Consider the following 10,961-nt stretch of genomic DNA (forward strand, 5'->3'; position numbering starts at 1 on the left):
AAAGCAGTCTTACGTAAAGGAGTACATATTGCATGAGTCCATTTATATGATTGGGTCTGGAAAAAGTGAAGAAAATCTGGGTAGAAATTTCAGAACAGTGATTGCTTCTGGTGGGGGGGCTAGAAAAGGGTGAGGGATATACTGAGATGGGTATGGGAAACTTTTTTGTTTTGTGATAAGTCATATTCTGTATCTTGAGAGAGGTTTAGATTGGAGAGATTTCTGTAGACTTAAATTTGGTGCATTTCATTGTATATAAGTTTTACCTAAGGGAGGAAAAACTAAGAAAAATACTAAACTCTAAGTAGTGATACATATGCTAAAGTATTTGGGGGCTAAAGTATACTGATTATCTGCAACTTACTTTGAAGTGCACTGTTAAAAAATGAAGAGAAAAAAAGATGTATTGATGGATAGAGAGGTGATAAAAAAAGTGCGGTACATCGTTAATTATAGAATCTAGGTAGTGGATATATGTGTATTAAAGAATTTCTTCAACTTTTCACTGTACTTCAAATTTTTATATTAAAATGTGATAAAGAATAGTATGAGTGCTATAATAAAATAATATTATGCGGCAACTCTGGAAATCAGATTCTTCTCCCTCTTCAGGGTTTGTTGTTGCTGTTTGCCTAATGATTTTTCTGAACTCAGTCTGTAAAGTCTGTACTTGTTGTGTGTGATCACTGAAGTCTCTTCTCTGTTAGCTTGGTGATCAATTAATGATTGGACAGAGATTTGAGTAAGTTTGTGGAACCAGTAAGTCTCCGAGTTTCTGCTGAGGGGCTATCTGTATGTGTTGTGTATGTCTTTCACACTCAGAAAGGCAGTTGACAATTCTGCTTTACTTTTACTTCCTGCTTGCACATAGCTTCAAGGTCAGTCACAGCTGAGAACTAGGGTCTTCTCAGCTCCTTTTCTGAGCATGTGCACAGCTCTGGGGATGCAGACAACCCCACACATGTGATGGACCTTTTAGATTTCCAGGAATATTTTGGTGCTTTTCAAAGCTCCTTATTGACATTTCACTCCCCAGATTTCCCTCGCTAAGCTTTTTGCTTAGTCTTTTGTTTGCCCCAGCACTGCCTCAGTCAGCAGTGATGTTAATTAACAAATGCCCCCAAGACAAGGCTGTTGGCATTGAGGGAACTCTGAGTTAGGTCAGATAAAAAGAAGCCTTCCATAAAGAGTATACTTATCATGATGAACACTAAGTAATGTGTAGAATTGTTAAATCACTATATTATACACCTGAGAGAAGATGTTAAATGGCAGAGCAGAGTGGAGACCCTCAGTTTGTCCCATCCCTGAAACACAGCCAGATCAGCCCCAAGCCATTTTTGCACACCTAGGAAATTGATCTGAGGATTAACACAATTTGCATAACTTGAGCCTCCGAGCTTGTCAGGTACACTTTGCCTTGCAGAGATGTGAAGGGGGGAGAGAAAAGCCAGAGGGTAGCTGTTTTTGTAGAGAGAGGACAGAGAAAGGGGGAGAGTGCAGCACACTGGGAGAGTGCAGGAAAAACACTCCCCCAGAAGTAGTTGGAGAGAAAGAGAGGGAGAGAGTGAAAACACTCACAGGGGACTGAACAAGAAATCTGTTCCCCAAAATCACTGATGGGAAGAAAGGAGAGGGTTTCAGTATCACCAGGATTCTATAAACAGTGGAGTGCAGTCTGAAGTTCCAGAGCTCAATGGCTGGCTGTGCTCTGGTGAGGAAGTAGGCGAATCACCAGGAACAGGCAGCAGAGTCTGAGAGGTTCGTGTGCCACACAGGAAGAAGCAGTTCCCCTGCTTGGAGAGCATTTGGTAGAGGGCATAGAGCCTCCCCACAGGCAAAAGTCCCAACAGACTCTGGAGAGCAGCCATGTTTGCTGGTATTGGGAAAAAGATGCCAGAGTATGGTGAAACCTGTGCCAGCTGGGTGTTATGATTTGTTATAATCTCTGAAGCTCTGTCGCTGCACTATGGCACAAACATTTTCTGGGACAAGCCGGCACCTGGCCACTGCTCAGCAAGACCCTCCCCCAGAGAGTTGGCCTGAGTCCATGCTGCAGGGGTCTCTGAAGTCTGTGATTTTGAAATACAACCCCATCTGATATAAAACTCTGGAAGGAGGTGCTGCCTGGTAAGCGGATGGCTTGGACATGGACAGAGTAGAGGTGGGGAGTGGACAGAGGCCTGAGACAAAGGAGGGGCTTGATCGCTGGTGGGTGAGAGAGCAAAGTTCCTGTGCCCAAGACTAGGGAGCTGGGTGAAGCCATTTCCACCTCTCCTGCACACACGCTTGTGTGTCACACTGATCCACCCAAGTAATGTAAGCAGCGCCACCTAGTGGAGAAGGGAGCCATTACACCAAGTCCTGCCCAACTGCACCCTCCAAGCACATACCCTGGAAGACCAGCACAAGTCCTTCCATCTGCTTAGTGTACTGACTGTAGAGGGCTTCATAGTTTCAGTTCTCCAAGACAGACAAGGAAAGAATTATGAAAGCAACAAGGGAAAACAAGTCCTTAAGTATAAGGGAAGACAGATCAGGTTCACAGCAGACCTATCTACAGAAATTAGGCATGCCAGAAAGGAGTGTCAGGATATATGCAACGTTCTGAATTGGAAAAATATACAGCCAAGAATTCTTTATCCAGCAAGACTGTCATTCAAAATAGAAGGAGAGATGGCACAAAAACAGACACATAGACCAATGGAATAGAATAGAAACCCCAGAACTAGACCCACAAACATATGGCCAACTCATCTTTGACAAAGCAGGAAAGAACACCCAATGGAAAAAAGACAGTCTCTTTAACAAATGGTGCTGGGAGAACTGGACAGCAACATGCAGAAGGTTGAAACTAGACCACTTTCTCACACCATTCACAAAAATAAACTCAAAATGGATAAAGGACCTGAATGTGAGACAGGAAACCATCAAAACCTTAGAGGAGAAAGCAGGAAAAGACCTCTCTGACCTCAGCCGTAGCAATCTCTTACTCGACACATCCCCAAAGGCAAGGGAATTAAAAGCAAAAGTGAATTACTGGGACCTTATGAAGATAAAAAGCTTCTGCACAGCAAAGGAAACAACCAACAAAACGAAAAGGCAACCAACGGAATGGGAAAAGATATTTGCAAATGACATATCGGACAAAGGGCTAGTATCCAAAATCTATAAAGAGCTCACCAAACTCCACACCCGAAAAGCAAATAACCCAGTGAAGAAATGGGCAGAAAACATGAATAGACACTTCTCTAAAGAAGACATCCGGATGGCCAACAGGCACATGAAAAGATGTTCAGCGTCGCTCCTTATCAGGGAAATACAAATCAAAACGACACTCAGGTATCACCTCACGCCAGTCAGAGTGGCCAAAATGAACAAATCAGGAGACTACAGATGCTGGAGAGGATGTGGAGAAACGGGAACCCTCTTGCACTGTTGGTGGGAATGCAAATTGGTGCAGCCGCTCTGGAAAGCAGGGTGGAGGTTCCTCAGAAAATTAAAAATAGACCTACCCTATGACCCAGCAATAGCACTGCTAGGAATTTATCCAAGGGACACAGGAGTACTGATGCATAGGGGCACTTGTACCCCAATGTTCATAGCAGCACTCTCAACAATAGCCAAATTATGGAAAGAGCCTAAATGTCCATCAACTGATGAATGGATAAAGAAATTGTGGTTTATATACACTATGGAATACTACATGGCAATGAGAAAAAATGAAATATGGCCTTTTGTAGCAACGTGGATGGAACTGGAGAGTGTGATGCTAAGTGAAATAAGCCATACAGAGAAAGACAGATACCATATGGTTTCACTCTTATGTGGATCCTGAGAAACTTAACAGGAACCCATGGGGGAGGGGAAGGAAAAAAAAAAAAAGAGGTTAGAGTGGGAGAGAGCCAAAGCATAAGAGACTGTTGAGAACTGAGAGCAAACTGAGGGTTGATGGGGGGTGGGAGGGAGGAGAGGGTGGGTGATGGGTATTGAGGAGGGCACCTTTTGGGATGAGCACTGGGTGTTGTATGGAAATCAATTTGACAATAAATTTCATATATAAATAAATTAAAAAAAAAACAAAAAACAACAACAACAAAAAAAAACAAAATAGAAGGAGAGATAAAGAATTTCCCAGACAAACAAAAACCAAGTGAGTTTGTGACCACTAAACCTGCCCCAGAAGAAATTTTAAGGGGGACTCTTTGGAGAAAAGATGAAACAAAACAAAAAAGACCAAAAGCAACAAAGACTAGAAAGTACCAGAGAACATCACCAGAAACACCCAATTCTACAGGCACCACAATGGCACCAAGTTCATCTCTTTCAGTACTCACTGTAAATGTCAAACATTAAATGCTCTAAATGCTCCAATCAAAAGATATACGGTATCAGAATAGATAAGAAACCAAGTCCCATCTATATGCTGATTATAAGAGACCCATTTTAGACATAAAGATACCTGCAGATTGAAAGTAAGGGGATGGAAAACCATCTATCATGTTAATGTTTGTCAAAAGAAAGCTGGAATAGCCATACTTATATCAGACAAACTAGATTTTAAAATAAAGATTGTAACAGATAAAGAAGGGCATTACATCATAATTAAGGGGTCTATCCACCAAGGAGATCTAACAATTGTAAATATTTATGCCCCAACGTGAGACACCCAAATATATAAATCAATCACAAACATAAACTCATTGGTAATAATACCATAATAATAGGGGACTTCAATACCCCACTTAACAACAGTGGACAGATCATCTAAACAGAAAATCAACAATGGCTCTGAATAGCACATTGGATAAGATGGACTAAACAGATGTATTCACAACATTTCATCCTAAAGCAGCATAGTACACATTCTTCTCGAGTGTACACGGAACATTCTCTAGAATAGATCACATACTGGGACACAAGTCAGCCCTCAGCAAGTACAAAAAGATTGAGATCATACCTTGGATATTTTCAGGCCACTATATTGTACACCTAAAACTAATATAACAATGTATGTTAACTATACTGGAATTAAAATAAAAAAAAAACAATAAAAAAAGAAGCCTTCCAAATGGGTCTTCCAGATAGGTCAAATACTGACAATTTTCTGTTAATCAGGCCTTGAAAGTTCCAACCCCATTCTGTATCCGCTAGTGGCTGCTAGACAGCTGGTTTTCACTGTGATTGCAGACTACTGATTTTCAAGGCTACTGGGTAGCTGGAATTGGGGGATGGGAATAGGTTAAGTTAAAATGTCATGAAGCTCACTATTCTTACTGTGACTCAGCTGTTTTTCCAAAATAAATGCTCTCTGGATTGCCACAAGCCTTTCGTTAATTTTCAAAGTTCTGAAAAAGTTTTATTGACTATTTTCACCAATGATATTATTGTTATGTGGAGGAGAGAATTTTGGGGGTCTTTAGCCTTCCATATTTGCTGATGTCACTCCAACATGTGGCTTTTGGGTGAAGTGTTTTTACAGGATGGAGGGGAGAGGACTTAACAATAGTTTTGCCTTATGACTTTACTATAGTTTTAGTATTAATTTCTTTTTCTTTCATTTTGGTAAGTCCTTGTTTGTTTTTTGAGGTGATGATGAGTGTGCAGGCTGCCTCCTAAACAGGGAATAGCCAAATGGCAAGTCTTTTGAGACACTTCTTGCTGTGTTTATGGTTTACCTCTGAAAGGGCAAGATTCTGTACTTTGGAGTGGCATTACTGGTCTTTTTTTGTTTTTTTTTCCCCTCGATTCCTATTGGCCTTTTCTTTTGAGTCACATTTCATCCTCTAGATTCTACTTCATTCCTAATTGAGGAATATCAGTAAGAATGTTCACAATTTTCTGGATTCAGTTTCCCTCATCTCCATAATGCTTCTGGACAATAATGAAAGGAGCTAAATGTTGATATCATCAATCTTCAGTCTGTTGTCTATGATGGCACTTATGAAAATTTGTGGTGTTACTGCTGTCTTCTTCTGCTTGCTGCTTGCACATTTTGATTCTTTTTCCTTTTTGCATTTATTTTGTTAGGTTTTGGGATAGAGGTTTTGTGATTCAGTGTCTTCTTTGTACCGACTTTCTGAAATGGTGCAGAATTATTTACTTTAAAATAAATAGTAAATGTCTATAAAATGGGAATTTTGGTTTTAAAGAATGTGTGGTGGAATGTGTTGAGAAAAATGAAAGAATTCACTTTGTTTTATCTTTTTAAATTCAAGTTATTTGATTCTTTAAGAGTCAGCTCGATTCTTATCACAGTATTATGCTGCAAGTCTGTATGACCCTGAATGTGGCTGGATATATAATATATAAATATATATATATATATATATATATATATATATATATATATATAAATATTTTGTTCAAAACAAAATAAACAGGGCATCTGAGTGGCTCAGTCGGTCGAGCATCTGACTCTATCTAGATTTTGGCTCAGGTTTTGATCTCACAGTTTGTGAGTTCAAAGACCCACATTGGGCTCTGCACTGGTGGTGTGGAACCTGCTTGAGATTCTCTCTCTCCCTCTCTGTGACCCTCCCCAGCTCTCTCTCTCTCTCTTTCTCAAAGTAAATAAACTTAAAAAAAAAAAACAACAAAATAAACAACCCCTTCCCCACAAGAAACTCCTAAATCTGTTGATTGCTTTTTCAGAAAAAAAATATGAAATTCAGTAATTTCTAAATCAGTGTGATGAGGTTATTTCCATTTTACAGGAGCCACCCTAGACCCAGTGGTGTTGTGCCAGTGTGGATGTAATGAAACCTGATACATTAATGATTATATTGGAAAGTCCAAAATATGTTATCTCCCTTGTCTCCCCCACTGTACCAAATATCCTAATCATTAAAAAAATCACAAATGGGCACACAAAAATTCTGTCAGAACAGATAACTATGTAACATCTGGAAAAATTTGGTTAAGGAACAAGACCATAAGTGGTCTTTTTTTTTCATGTCAGTCATTTGTGCTTATATTTATTTTATATTTCTTTCTTTGGACAGTTATTTTAGAAGAGGTTGATGAACTTATTCATCCAACACATCATTCAAGTTCTGCTGATTACACAGAACCAGAGTAATGTAGTTCCTACCATCAAGGGAGGGGCATCTGTCTGTAAAACCCTAGACATTTCTTGGACCTGGTAATTAAGACATGGATACTGAATTAATAGCACTGTTATTATTTTTCAAAAAATGCCTAAATATTTGAAAATATAAGCAATGCTCTTTTAGTATATTTATTTTCATGTGTCCCTGAGTATCCTGTTTTAAGAGTCTTATGGGCATGTTTCTTTTCTAGAGATAGTTTTTCAGGATCTTGCATAATCTAGTGGCTCTCAGAATTATGTTATCAGGAATAGAACTTTATTGCTTGTAGGTTTACTCTTCACACGTTTATACTCTTCATATATTTATGATTAAAAATGTAAAGAGCTATTTTAAGGTAGAAGGAAGTGAGCTTAGCTCGTCTCATGTTGTCCCTTGAGAGAACAACACTCCCAAGGATTTGGAGCATCCACTACACATTACTGGATAGGAAGAGGTCATGGGTTACTAGTTTCAGTCAATTTCTCCTTTTTATGGTAAAGAATACTCCTCAAATGTACAGAAAGGAGCATGTTAAAGACGATATAAAACCTTGGCTTTGTGTCTAAGATCATACCTTTAACTCGTAATTACAGTGCTAACTATAATGGTTTACATGGACTTAGCAAGGAACAAAGGGTTACACCTTATTAAATCTAATATATTTGTGTTAATTTAGATATATTCATGAGATAAAGAAATCAATATGTTTCAAATGTTTATATCAAGTTAAGCATTTCAAATTTTATTTCCTACTGCTTTGGTTAGCTGTACTACAGCTAGGTTAGACTACAAATTGTAGTCTTTCTTTAGTATTCACATGAAAGATTTGCATTTATAAAAGATTTCATTGATATTCATTTAACTAATTAAATCTGTTTAATTGTTATTTGTTGATTTAAAAATCAAATATTAAGTTATGGATATAAAGAAATATTTTTGTTTTTTTCCTTGCTCATAATAGGGGGCTTAATTTCTATATCATAAATAGAATCTCTAAATTGGTATTTTTACCTAATGATCCAAGAAAACACATGTGATGAGTTGTTTTATAGATAAATTTCTTTTTCTAAATCATTATTATTATTTTTATTTTAGAGAGAGAGAGAACAGGGGGCAGGGGAAGAAGGAAAGAAAGAGAATCTTAAGCAGGCTCCATGCTCAGTATGGAGCCTGATGCAGGGGTCAATCCCATGACCCTGGGGTCATGATCTGAGCCCAGATCAAGAGTCAGACACTCAACTGACTGAGCCACATAGGTGCCTCAACAAATTTCTTTTAAATAGAGAAAAAATACAAATTAAAATAGCAAAGAGTTGAAATAAAACAAAAGAGAATTTAATTTAGATTTCGTGCTTAGAAATGTCTGAGACCATATTATTTGAATATGTAGTCTTTGATGAAATGTCAAATTAGATGTTTTGAAAACTATGTTAACTCTTTGAAATTGTGATCACCTAGCTTTTCTCCATCATCTTTGGAAAGCATTTAAATGCTGAAACATACGTGATTATATACATTACAAAGAAAACTACTGAGAAATATACTTCTGTTTGTAAGATCTCATATTCTAAGACAGATTACACTCATTTTCATTTTTCACATTCATTTTATTAAATGTAGGGGAGCTAAATAGGGGTAGACTTTAATTAAGTAATACAGAAATGAATAAAAATCATAAGTATTGTAAGTCATGCAAAGTGGAGATTTATAGTGCTGTGAGAGCATTGTGTGGAGGGATTTGATGTAATCATGGTCATCAGGGAAATTTCTCTGGAAGTGATGATGAGTTGAGCTCTGCAGAAACACTGAGAGTTACTAAGCACAGGGCAAGGAGAATCCTACTTCCTCTGGTTGGAATTTTTCACATATTTTATACTATATGATATAGTGACACATTAATATTGGCTCGAGAGATCAACCCTTGTTCACTCCTTTGTCAGACAAGGAAACTAGAATCCATGCAGGTTAAGTAACTTGCCTGATTCATAGCTGCTTCTGAGAAAAATGGAAGTAGGACTTATGATTTATGTTTAATGCCCCTTCTATTAAGCCAGGTTCAAGACATAAGAATAACAGGACAAAGATGCACTTAACTTCTTGTTCGTTCATTTATTTACTCAACTTATAAAGCACCACTGCGTGGAAGACTCTGCTACTTGATGTAAAAGACACAGAAGTGACTGATATGTGGCATTTGCCTTCGGGGAACTTTTCATCTAGTAGGTAATGTAAAGCAATATATGAATTTATAGACTAAAATTATATATGCTGAAAGAAAAATCTAGATAAAATATGGGAATTGAGATGAAGAAAGAATTAACGTCCATTGGGAATAAGTTTGTGAAGGCTTCCTGGAGGGAATGATAATTGAGCTGGGCTCAAGCATCAAAATGAAGGGCGTTTGGCACAAAATGAACTGCATGATCAAAGGAAGATTGTCAGAACATCAGCAGGTAGTTCTCTTTAGATGACACTAAAATGGGTCAAGGGATGGACAGTGAGTAATAGATTTGGAATATGGGTTGAGGCTTGATTGTGGAGAAATACTACAGGTAAGGGCCAGTCATTATTGAAAAGAGGCATAAAGAAATCATAACTGTAGGTCAATGCTAAGAGCACTGGGTAGAAGATAAAGAAAGACTGAATGTGTAGGTGCTTTATGGGATGCTGGGGATACAAAGATGAATGTATGCAATTTAAGGATAGAAGGAAGTGTGATGGAGGAAACACAGAGAAAACCAGGTATGAGAGTTTCATGCCTATGTTGGGGGTTAGCCATTAGTTCTCTTGTGAAGAGTTTTCAAAGTTGTTGTAGGTAGGTGGAGTTACAGTTGTTCATCTCTGCTCTTGTTTTGTCTCCTTGGACCACTGGTTCTCTATAAGTCAATGATTATCCAGCAGTGGACAATGAAGGCTTACTGACCCTGGTGTTACCACTATGCCATGCTTCCTTTAGCTCATAAGACTGCCCTGGCTTCTTCAATTTTTCATTCATCAAATGTTTAGTGACAGCCTACTATGTGCCAGGCGTGGAGATTAGGTGTTGAGAGTATGGTAAATGATGCTAGAAACCTTTCCTGTCCTCAAGGGTCTTGTGTCTGGCATATGAAACAAGTAATTAAAATGTGGTGTGATTAGTGTTACTGATAGAGGAAGGGATTGGGAACTATGGAAGATAAAACCAGGGAGGGCTCTTTTCAATGATCATAACATTAAAAAAAATTTTTTTTTGTTTATTTATTCTTGAGACAGAGAGAGACAGAGCGTGAGCAGGGGAGGGGGAGAGAGAGAGGGAGACACAGAATCTGAAACAGGCTCCAGGCTCTGAGCTGTCAGCACAGAACCTGATATGGTGCTTGAACCCACAAACCTCGAGATCATGACCTGAGCTGAAGTCAGACACTTAATCGACTGAGCCAGCCAGGCTCCCCATAACATATTAAGGAAATTGAAAATTGTCCTATTAATTCATATTTTAGTTTTCAGTGCCAGAGTCCTTGATGGCCACTAGGGAGAATCCATGTTAATTCCAAAATGAATGAAATCTCTTCACTGTGTGAGGGGTAAAGAAAGAAGGAGGCCTCATAGCTGGGAGCATGGCCTTGGAGTCCAACAGTCCTGGCTGGATTTCAGTCAGTACTTACTTGCTGGGTGACCTTGTGTAAGCTACTTAATGCCACTGCCCTCAGTTTCTTCAGCTGTAAAGTGGGGAAAATTGTATCTACCTCTTAGTAAAACTTAAGTGAGATGAATATTTGAAGCATACTGCTTTGTATGAACTAAGTATTCAATGAGTGATGTCTTTTTAAAAAGATACAGTGCTCGGGGTGCCTGAGTGGCGCAGTCGGTTAAGCGTCCGACTTCAGCCAG

The 10,961-nt window shown here is 38.6% G+C and overlaps 1 protein-coding gene across 2 annotated transcripts in view; it reads left to right on the forward strand.

The window, feature by feature from the left end:
- SUGCT (succinyl-CoA:glutarate-CoA transferase) overlaps window positions 1-10,961 on the forward strand; it is a 775,778-nt gene that overhangs the window by 248,575 nt on the left and 516,242 nt on the right. The gene's annotated exons all lie outside the window — the stretch shown is intronic.

This window comes from Herpailurus yagouaroundi, unplaced genomic scaffold (genome assembly GCF_014898765.1).
Source record: "Herpailurus yagouaroundi ecotype Mexico unplaced genomic scaffold, PumYag 100, whole genome shotgun sequence".
In the NCBI taxonomy this organism is placed as follows: Eukaryota; Metazoa; Chordata; class Mammalia; order Carnivora; family Felidae; genus Herpailurus; species Herpailurus yagouaroundi.